At 30.2% G+C, this 11,636-nt stretch overlaps 1 protein-coding gene across 1 annotated transcript in view; it reads left to right on the top strand.

Moving 5' to 3' along the window:
• The window catches only part of LOC119667770 (cdc42 homolog), a 324,819-nt gene that overhangs the window by 137,673 nt on the left and 175,510 nt on the right, over positions 1-11,636 (top strand). The gene's annotated exons all lie outside the window — the stretch shown is intronic.

The following is an 11,636-nucleotide window of genomic DNA, read 5'->3' on the forward strand; positions in this document are numbered from 1 at the left end:
AGCAACAACGACAGTAGCAGCAATACAAATATTGGTTTATTTTTAAGAGAAAAATTTGATTTGAATAAAGTCGTTGAGAGACACAACAGTTACTACTACACAGGATCGAGATAAGTACGATGGAGACAAATCAAAAATTTCTTTCCATACAAATAGGGTCTGAATACTTTTACGGCCCAAACAATGGCCAAATACTTCTTTTCTGTAATGCTATAATTTCGCACAGCACTATTCAAACTTCTGCTAATGAACTGAATTGGCATATATTTACGGCCACTCTCTTGATATAGCACTGCCCCCAGACCTTCATTTGAAGCATCTGTTGTAACAATGAATTTTTTTTTCAAAATCTGTCTTTCAGTTTATCAAATGCATTATCCTGCTCCTCCCCCCAAAAAAACTCAACTTCTTTCCTAAGAAGTTTATTAATAGTTGCCGCTATTTGACTAAAACCTTTAATAAATCTTCTATAATAGTCGATCGCTCTCATGAACGCCTGTATTTCCTTAATACTCTTCGGAGGAGATAATTTTACTATCGTCGAAACTTTATCTGGATTAGGTTTAATACCTCGTTCTCCAATAACATGACCCAAATATGCGACTTCTTTCCTTAGAAATTCATATTTATCTGCTTGTAGCTTCAAATTGGCTTTCCTTAGTTACTCCAAAACATCTCTTAGTTTTTCATTGTGATCAGTTAAATCTTTATCATATACCACAATATCATGCATATACACAAAAACTTTAATTCCTTTCACTTCTATTAGAATAATATCCCAATGGCATTCTCTTAAACTCATAATGCCCATGTGGGGTAGTGAATGCTGTTTTCTCGATATCCTCCTTAGTCATTTTAATCTAATGAAATCCATTTGTTAGATCAAGTGTTGTAAAATATTTAGACATTCCTAATTGGTCTAAAATCTCGTTGATATTTGGTGTTGGATATGTATCCGCTATCATCATTTCATTTAGTTTTCTAAAGTCAAATACCATTCGCCACTTAGTTTTTCCAGAAGCATCCTTCTTTTTCGGAACCATCCACACAGGAGAATTCCACGGTGACTTATAATTCTGTATAACATCGTTTTCTAACAATTTCTTCAATTTCTCTTCAAAAACTTTTGGATATTTATATGTTTTCGTATAAATAGGTTTTACTCCCTCTTGTGTTCTTATGTCACATGTTAACGTATCAGTGAAACTCAATTTTTCTCCTTCCAAAATAAACAAATAACTATATTTTGAAATCAATTTCCTAATTGATTCATTCTCCTCATTATTCATATGATCAAATCTTAAACTCCTTTGTACACGTTCATACCTATTTCTTATTTGAAAGACACTCTCTACCATTAATTTTTCCTTTTTAGGATCCTCTCTACAATTTTCAACAATATTATAATTCCTAAGGTCTTCTACCTTCAACGGAAAATCAATCACAACCTTTTCCTCACATTTATTTATAATGCTTACTAAGCATTATCCATTTCTCATTGTACTAATACAATGAGGAATGACAATTTTTTCATCTTCGTAACGCGGAACATACACATCTAAATCATTTCTTTTACCTTTGTTAACCTTAACAGAACGAAAGACTTCCATTCTTGGCGGAACAAATTCTTCAAATTTATTATATTGGAGACTATTTTATCAACATAAAATAAATCCTGGTCATGATCTATCTTGCACTTAAAATGGCCTAAAAAAATCAGCTCTGATTATGCCATCATATCCGTTAACCAGATCATTTGGTATCACGTGAAGTTTCCATCTGTTTATGTGTTTTGCCTTTTATATTCTTAATTCCTATTTTAATGAATGCATTTCCTATTATGTTTTCAGATTTTTTGCCTATACCAACTAATTCTATCTTATTAATATTATTCATTTCTTCTACATTAAATCTAAATGCAATTAGATTTAATTAAACTAATACTAGCTCCGGTATCTATAAGGAATTTATAATAACATTTCTTATGATCTATTATTATATAAGGACTTTCTTTACGTACATTTAGGGAAAACGTTGCCTTAGTTACGTTTTCTATTTTCGAAAATTTTTGTTTCCTTCCGGAGAAACATTCTTTTGTATTACCTTTGAATATTTATTTGCAAAATGTCCTATTTTGCCACATTTATAGCACTTCATAATTTTTTCTCCAGTGCTATTAGTTTGGTCCTTGTTCATGGTACATTTTGAAGCGATTTTCCGCAATTGTAGCACTTTATTTGTGTTACTTTAACACTGAAATTTCGTCTCACACTTTGTCTGTAACTTATTCTGGATTCTTCAACCTGTGCAAATCTTCCAGCCTCTGACCACGATTGTGGACAACAATTGTTCTCGTATTGGCCGATTTCTCCATCTAGGCCATTTATAAACACATTTTAAACGATCTTAGTTTCAATAAAATTATAAACTGCTTCTCTAATACTAGCATCTTGCGTTTCTATTTTCGCATCTGCTCCCAATTTTCTAGACATGGTTTCCACAAAAAATTGGAACTGCCTAACCGTTCGTCCCCCTTGTCTAGTAGATAGCAGTTCTCTATATAAAGCTAGTGTACTGTCACTATCTAAAGATAGTTCTGTTTGAGTTTAGTCTTAAGTTCTTTTCAACTGTCTATAACTTTATTTTCTTTATTTCAAATATTATCTTGCATTTGCTGATATTTGTGACTTTATATATTTGAATAAGAAATCTTTTTAATGCGGCTTTGCTACACCTATAGTTTCATCGCAAGCGGAGACAAATGTGTAAAGTTGCGTTTTATCACTTTTGAACTCGGGTATTAATTTTATTAATGTGTTTATATCTACCATTTCTCCTAATCCACTTGAATTACTAGAATTACCAGAATTGCCTGAATTACCTGTACTTTCTACATTTACATTATCATTTGTTGCCATTATGAATTTTATTTAACATAAAAGACTACACGAAATTATTGATAAATATATATATATATATATATTCTTTAAACAATATTAATTTCTAGGTAATACTTTTTTTTATAATTTACAAACCAAACACGATCATTTATAAAAATAAATAATTATTATCATTAGATTAGAGATCATCTTCGAATTTTCTCACCAGATTCACTTTCTGATTCCAGATTACCAGATTTCTTTTTGATTTTGTATTCTACCACCTTCTCCTTTTGACGTTGGGTGTATTTTGAACTGCTTTTTTTATTTTTGTTTTTTGTTATATTGTCTTTCACACAATAATTTTATTTCGTTTCTTCCGTTTATTTATGCGCATTTAGCTCAGATATTTTTATTACGCACTGGTACGTTCTTGCCTCACTTTATTTATGATAAAAAATTTTTCGTTTCTTGTTTATGAACAAGTGTTTTAAATCTTAATTTTTGTCAGGCAAATTTTTTAATAAGCACCTGATTTTATTTACTGTTATTAAATTTTTAAATACTTTTGCAACTTTATTTTTGTTTTTGACTTCTAACCCATTAAAACTTGTCATTATCTTATTGTCAATACAAAAACACTCTTTTTAACATTTAACTTATACTAATTTTAGTAAATTAAAACACAATTTAATGACTGCACTAAGGAACGCCTTTTAAAAATTTTTACTTACAACCGAGCTAACTTTTATTTTACAGCTGCCACCAATTTTATTTGTTATGAACTTAAACCACAACCAAGATGTTAGTTGGCTTGACTCGAAGCCAATTATGCTGAGATTTGCATTCTTAAGATAAGTGTGGTGGTGTATGTCGTATCTAAGTTGATTCCTATAGGAAGAACCATAAGCGCAACTGTGTGCAGCTTGACTACAGTCAAGGAGAGAATAAAATATTTAGAATAAGAATTGTTTGGTCCTCGAAAAACCATTTCTCATCAAATATGTGATGATGGACCATATCCTACTGAGAGGGATGAGTTAGTTGTAATTTGCCCTTGTGACGAAGCCACTTAGCAAGAAATCCTCCGACAAGAAAACGCCAACTATGACAAATTCCGAGAGAGAAATGAGGAATTGCAAAATATCCCCCATTTCTCTGAGAAACGGATATTGGCTCATCTCTATACCGGATATTGATTTGATCGTGCAAAAAGGTTGCGATTCTTATGTTGTTATTAAATTTACAATGTTTAAACTATTATAATTTGTAAAGTAAATAATTAAATAAATTTTAAGTATGTTTTATAAAATCACATATATATATATATATGAGTCTTTTATTTAATATACTTAACTTAGATATTAATAATGCTTAGTTTGGTTTTAACATTTTTCTTTGCTTTTTCTTGCCTACAACTATAAAAAACACTAAATCAGTATGTCGTATAAAATTACTGATTTATTAAATTTACAATGTTTAAACTATTATAATTTGTAAAGTAAATAATTAAATAAATTTTAAGTATGTTTTATAAAATCACATATATATATATATATGAGTCTTTTATTTAATATACTTAACTTAGATATTAATAATGCTTAGTTTGGTTTTAACATTTTTCTTTGCTTTTTCTTGCCTACAACTATAAAAAACACTAAATCAGTATGTCGTATAAAATTACATAATTCTTAGATATTCTTCACATTTTACATATTTTACATTTATTCCTAATTTGGTTTTCATTATTTTTCTTTGCTTTTTTCTTTATATTTGACTATCTTTAACCATTTTTACTATAAAATTAATTAATGTTTCTAAAATATTATCTGTTCAATTAGTTTTGTTTTACTACCCAATTAATTATATTATTAATAATATATTTACTCATTTTTTACAAAAATACCATATTAAAACACTCCAGTAAACTGTATTCCTGGGTGAGTTGGTGTTAAAGTAGAATTATTATATAACATGTAGGTTGACTGTGGTATATAAGGAGTTGTGTTTGTGTACTGTACAGTTGGTGCGTGTACCGGTGGTAGTAATGGAGGAGAATAATTTCGTATAACTGATTGTAAACTCGGAGTTTATTGTAAAGTAGATTATTTTTGTTCTGTTTTAGTCTGATGTTTCAACTTTTTATATATTACATACAATAGTAAAGATAGCATTATCATTTCCCCTACTGATATACCCCCGACTGCGTTTAACGTTTTTCTATGGAAATGTAATTCTTCAATTCTTTTTAAAGTTTCATTTTGTTTTATTACTATTTCCTTAAACGTTAAAGATTGCTTTCTAGATTCTAGTTTTTCTATGTTGATTAGTGGTAATACAAAAACTTGGTTTATTTTCACTATAGTGTTTCGGAAAACAATATTATGAATCTGTACCGAACAATTATTAAAAGTTAAAAATTATTGTCCCTTTATTGATATGCTTCTCTGATCACAAGTACTATTTACTTGGCCATTTTTCATATATAATACTATTATCATGTTGCTGTCAATTTCTAATACCTTTTCATCTAGGTACTTAGTTACAATATGTAGGCTTATCCTACTTAATTTATTTCTTTATTTATTTATTTAAACAAGAAATAATTATTCAATTTCGTATGTTGAAATTATACATGTATGAATGGCAATCGAATAACAATCATTTTTTCTAAATAAAAATATTCTTAGCTTTTTACAAAGCTGAGCTAAGCTTTTTCTGCTTTTATTTCCATTGTTATTTCTAAATCGGTATTTACTTGATTATTTTGTTTATCTGGTATCGATACAATTAATCTTTTTTCTACCGATATTGTTTGCGTCGGTACTTTTATTATTGACACTATTGATCTTTGTTTAAACGTTGCTGTTTCTAACTTTATTTGTTTAAGCTTTTGAAAATCAATGTCAAATCTCTGTATTTTCTCTCTACTTAAAATATTCGGCTGAATCATTCCTGACTTAGCCGAGGCTACACTTTGTTGCATTTTCTCTACTTGCCTTCTCAAGCTAGTTATAGGGAAAGGTTGAATAATCGCTACGCTTTCCTCTATGATGCCTAAACGAATTTCGTCAAACTGCTTAACATTATTCCTATTATTTCTGTGTCCTGTTTTATCACTCCTCTGAATCCCACTACAGTTTTATTAAAATTATCATTAATTAATACTTGTTGATTTTCAGCTGCTATTAACTCGTGATTATTTTGTTTTAATGCTCTTAAATGTCCCTACCCTACCCAAAATACCCAATTCAACAAACGCCCTCTTCTTTTCATTCTATGAGGTAGTAAGGTATGTAACATATTTTATGTTAATGTAGTTTCTGATTCTATCAATGTTCTGTAACTTGTATGTTTATTCGTTCTGTTCACTGTATATTTAAAATTTTCTAATCACTGTCCAATTTCGTATGGGTCTACAGTATGTAGACAATCTCAGTTCTATCCACATTGATTTCGGTATATCCTAGATTCGTTTCTATCTTCTCCACATATAATAATAATAATAATAATTTATTAAAACAATTCCGGGTAAAAATAACTGTAGAAAAATATAATAGCTTTAATATTTGTTGAGTACTATAACTTTTAGGGCTAGTTCTAACTATGATGTATGCAGTCTTAAAAGATTATTATGAAAAATCTTTTTCCTATCCTTTATAATTATTTTCTTGTTTACAGGTATTTCTGTAATTTGGAAAGGACCTTCCCATATAGGCGAAAATTTATTTTTCCTACTTGGGTTTCTCCACCACACTTTTTCCCCTATTTTAAACAATCTTTTTTTTGTTTCTTTATCATAGTACTCTTTTACTTTTTCCTTTGCTATTTTATGGTTTTTCCTGACTAATTCATATGATCGTTGTATTTGATATTTTAGAAGTTTGGAATAACCGTCATGATTATATACTGGGGTTGGCTTTCTTTTTAAGTTTATTGGTATTTGAAATTCAAACCCATTCAATTTGACCCATCTTTTTCACAAAATTCCTCAGGAATTCTGGTAAAAGTCTGTGACCACGTTGCAGACCTCCGTTTGCTCGTGGATGATACGGTGCAGTTTGTAGTTTCTTAATACCTAGAATTTTACATGTTTCTTCGAAAAGCTTTGACTTAAAATTCGTTCCATTGTCTGTTATTAGAACTCTAGGTATATTAAATTTTGCAAAAATTTTATTAAATAACTTTCTTGCCACCGTTGAAGCTTCTGCATGTGGTAACGCAGTACAATACATATACTTTGAGAAATTATCTTGAAAGGTTAAAATGAGTTTATTTCCATTTTCTGTGGTTGGTAATGGACCTACTATATCTATGAATACTTTGTCAAATGGTCTTTGGGGTTTGTCAGTTAGAATCAGTGGAATTCTTTCCACTTTTGAGCGTTTATTCTTTTGACATTTATGACAACCTCTTATGTATTCCTTTATTTGTTTTTGCATGCCTGCCCACTTAAACTGCTGTCTTAATCGGAAATAAGTTTTAGTTACCCCTTTATGACCTCCGATTGTTGAATCATGAAATTTTTTCAAAACTTTCTGGATGTCTTTTTTGTTTGTTAAATATACTGCAATGTCTTCATGTGTATTAGTTATTAAATCCTCTAATTCCTCTTGGTTATTTACTGCAATTTTTTTTAAAGTTTTCGCTAGTTCTGCCTCCTATGCTTTACAACAGCTATTGGAAGTCTACTTAAAGCGTCAGCATTTTTGTTAGATTTTCCGGGCTTATAAAAAATTTCGAAATCGTACCCTACTAACTTTAAACGAAATCGTCCCAGTCGCGTATCTTGATTCTTTAAATTAGCAATTTCACGTAATGGTTTATGGTCCGTATATATTTTAAAATACCTTCCCAATAAGTATGATCTGAAATTTCTTGTAGCCCATACTATAGCAAGTAATTATTTTTCTATAGTTGAGTATCTTTTTTCAGTACTCCTGAGTGCACGGCTTTCGAAGTAAATGGCTAAGTCTGATCCAACTTCTCCTTGGGATAGTACTGCACCTAATGTTTCGTTACTAGCATCCGTTGTTTTCAAAAATTCTTTTAAAAAATCTGGATACTCTAAAATTGGTGAACTGGTTACTGCGGCTTTCAACTCGTTCATTGCTTTTTGGCAACTTTCATTTAATTCGAATTTTTCTCCATTTCTCAGCAATTTGTTTAATGGTAAAGATACCTTAGCGGCTTGTGGAATAAACTTTCTGTCTGACCGAAGGCTTTTCTTTGATCTGAATAAAATTAAATGTTCACAAATAAAAGCAAATGTAAGAATCTCACCAACTATACAATCTCACGAAAAAAGAACAAGAAAAACACATGACTTTCTTTAGCAAGAGTAAGCGACAAACTAAACTTTTTTATTTCTTAAAAAATTGCAGAGACTCAACAAGTCTAGTTTAACATTTTGTTTTTGTGAAAATTATATAATTTTGAGTAAAAGTTCAACCCAATACTTTCTATAGTAATTTTTTAGACCTAAAAATGATTGCTGATCTTTTATATTTTTAGGTACTGGGATAGATGTAACACATTTCGTTTTTCCTAGATCCGGTATCACTCCTTTGTCTGACTATTTATGGCCTAAGTATACGACTTCTCTCCTCAATAGTTGACATTTTTCAGTTTGTAGCTTTAAATTGTTTTTACGAAGAACTTGTAATACATTTCTAAATCTTTTGTCATGTTCTTTTAAATTTCATCATCCAGATATACAAAACAATCAATTCCTTGAAGCCCTGTGAGAATGCTATTCATTATGCGTTGGAACGTTGCGGGTGTTCCCGTTAGTCCAAGTGGAATCCGAAGATATTCAAAATGTTCAGATCCAGTACTAAATGCTGTTCTTTCTCTGTCTTTGCCGTTAACTTTCGCTTGATGATAGCCACTAGCTAAATCCACAGTTGTGAAGTATCTACTGCATCCCAATTGATCCAAAATACCATCTATCCTCGGATTTGGAAAAACTTGTTTGATGGTTTTTTCATTTATTTTTCTGAAATCTACCACCAAACGCCATTTCTTTTTGCAGTCTGTACCAGGTTTTTTAGGTACTAGAATTATCGGTGAATTCCATGGTGACTTGCTTTTGGTTATTATTCCTTCCTCTAGAAATTTATTCACTTGTTTGCTTATCACTTCTTCATGTGTTTCAGGCAGTTTATATTGTCATTGGTTAATTGGCATTTGACCTTGCTCCGTCGGAATCTCATGTTTCAACACTGATGTATATGTGAGTCTATCCCTTGGTAAATGAAACACATCACTGTATTCTTTCATTATTTTTGATATCAACCTTCTTTCCTCTGTATTTAAATTTCTGTCCAAATCCACTGTTTTTAATAGCAACCACTAACGTTTATTTATGTTAAGTTTTTTATTTAAATTCACATTTGGTAGCTTGTATTCATAAAAATCAGCCATACAACTATCTTCTATCGCAATTTCTGTACTTATTTCAACAGAATCAATATTTGCATTTAAAATTTTCACGTAACCTATATCATTTATTACTTTAGTAAGGCACCCTCCTAAATAAACCTTTGGCAAAATTTCTTTTTTATGAACTATTACTGTTCCTTTTTTAGGCGCTTTTTTAAATGGTACTACCATTGTTGAGGGGATCGTGATACATTCAGTTATACAAATCCGAACGTGATCTCAAATGTAAAGTTGCTACCTCTTTTTCATTATCATGAAATTTTAGCACCTTTTGAATTATGTCCATTGTTGAACGGTTCCATAGTTCATCTCTTCCCAACTGTCTATCTATTGGTATCTGGCTTCCCACTGGAACTATATGCATGTTAAATTTTAACTCTGAAAGTTCTCCATGCTCTATTTTTGCTGTACCCAATGTACTAATGTTACCACCAAAGGCACCTATCAGTCCCTTTGTATTGCGTTTATTTACATCTGTTTTATTTAATAACTCTTTATTAATTTTCAACTACTCCCAGGGTGTTGAAAAAACTGACACTATTAATATACATATAATTAGTATATGGGTCATTCTTTTACAAACCGGACGGATTTTGGCAAAAAATGACCTCATCACCTCCGATTTGGCTGAAACTTTTTTATGAGCTCCTTTCATAAAATAAGAAGACCCGTATCTCGGGAAAAAATTTTGTAATTTTTTTCCTAGGAGATATGGACCCATGGGGTTTTGAGAATTGGCATTGTAGACACATTTTCAAATGGCTATATCTCAAGTTCTATAAAAGGTAGAAACTTGAAATTTATTGCGTTTTAAAGATAATTGGTTGAGCTTTTAAGAAATTGTTTAAACAATTAAGATTGTTTATATTTAAGTACTAATATTAACCGTTAAATTTCAAAAAAAAAGATATCTCAAAAGGGTACACAACATTTTTCATTTTTTATATTTTATTTAGATTTAGTTTTAAATTTTACTAAGAAATAAAAATTTTCACGATAGCATCGATTTTTATAAATTTTTTAAATTTTTTTTTCTCATAAAACACATCAAACACATGCGTGCTATATTTACATTGAATGAATTTTCAAAAAATATACTACAAATATTCTTATATAATATTTTTGATTTCAATTAGTAATAAAATTGTACATAAAACTCAAAAATTTCAGGACGATATTGTCGTGGGAAGTACTTTTAAAAAATTTATTTATCCTTCACATCACTCCAAACACACACACACGATTTTTCAGTAAAAAAAAAAACAGAGGAATATGTCACACAAATTTTTCATTTTTACTTTTAATTCCGATTAAACAATAAATTCTTCTTCGAAGATAAATATTTCCAGTGTGATATTGCTTCCAGAAGTAATTTAAAAATATTAATTTATCAAGTGTCCTTCATGTTACTCATACGCACCATAATACCCTTGAATCAATTTTCCAAGAAAAGTGACACAATATTCACATTTTAAATTAGTTCCGCATCATCTCTATTTTTAAATTATGAATTTTAACATAATTAAACCGTTTTATGAACTTTTTCTTATATTGATGAGTTTAAAAATTAATTAGTTCCACACTAGCTGAACTACCTGTATAACTGCAGCACATAAGTACACCCACCTTCTATGGTGAGTGTTATTCTGCTACAGTTGGAAAAATTCTTTAAGCAGGTAAGAACTGCAAACAGTTTGAAATGGAGTGTCTAGGTACTCCTATCTTTAAAAGATCCAGTATCAAATTTGGTATAAAATGTTAAGTAAGTCGGATAAATTTTCAGTTTCTGTTTTGAAAGCGAACAAACAAGTAAGAACATTTAAATAATGGCAAAAGTTGAAAAAAATAAATTGCATCTACGGCAATTCAATGACTTAAAATGTTTCAATCCGCTGAAGTTAAAAATACATCCAAGAAAGGCCAAAGTAAGGCAAGTTTCAGATAGTATCCTGCGTATGTTGGGGATGCCTAGGACCAAAAAAATATGGGGAAAAAAATATGTAACAGTTGCCGAATGAGACTGGCGATGAGAGCCAAAAAAAATAAGAACAATGAAGGAGCTATATCGGAAAACAGCAGCCAGTCATCGAGCGAGGAAAATATTCAACCATCAAGTAATAGCAGTTCGGCTACATACGAAACTGAAGTCAGAAAAAGTGCTATTAGTCCATTAAATAAAGCACTCTCTCTAATAAGCAATACCCCAATTACATCGAGAAAACTTAAACAATAGGAATATAAAAATGAAAAAATAAAGGATATAACTGAAGCGATTAAACATAAAATTTTCAACATTCCTCCCGATGAGTCCAA

Source organism: Teleopsis dalmanni, chromosome 1 (assembly GCF_002237135.1).
Source record: "Teleopsis dalmanni isolate 2A chromosome 1, ASM223713v2, whole genome shotgun sequence".
Classification (NCBI taxonomy): Eukaryota; Metazoa; Arthropoda; class Insecta; order Diptera; family Diopsidae; genus Teleopsis; species Teleopsis dalmanni.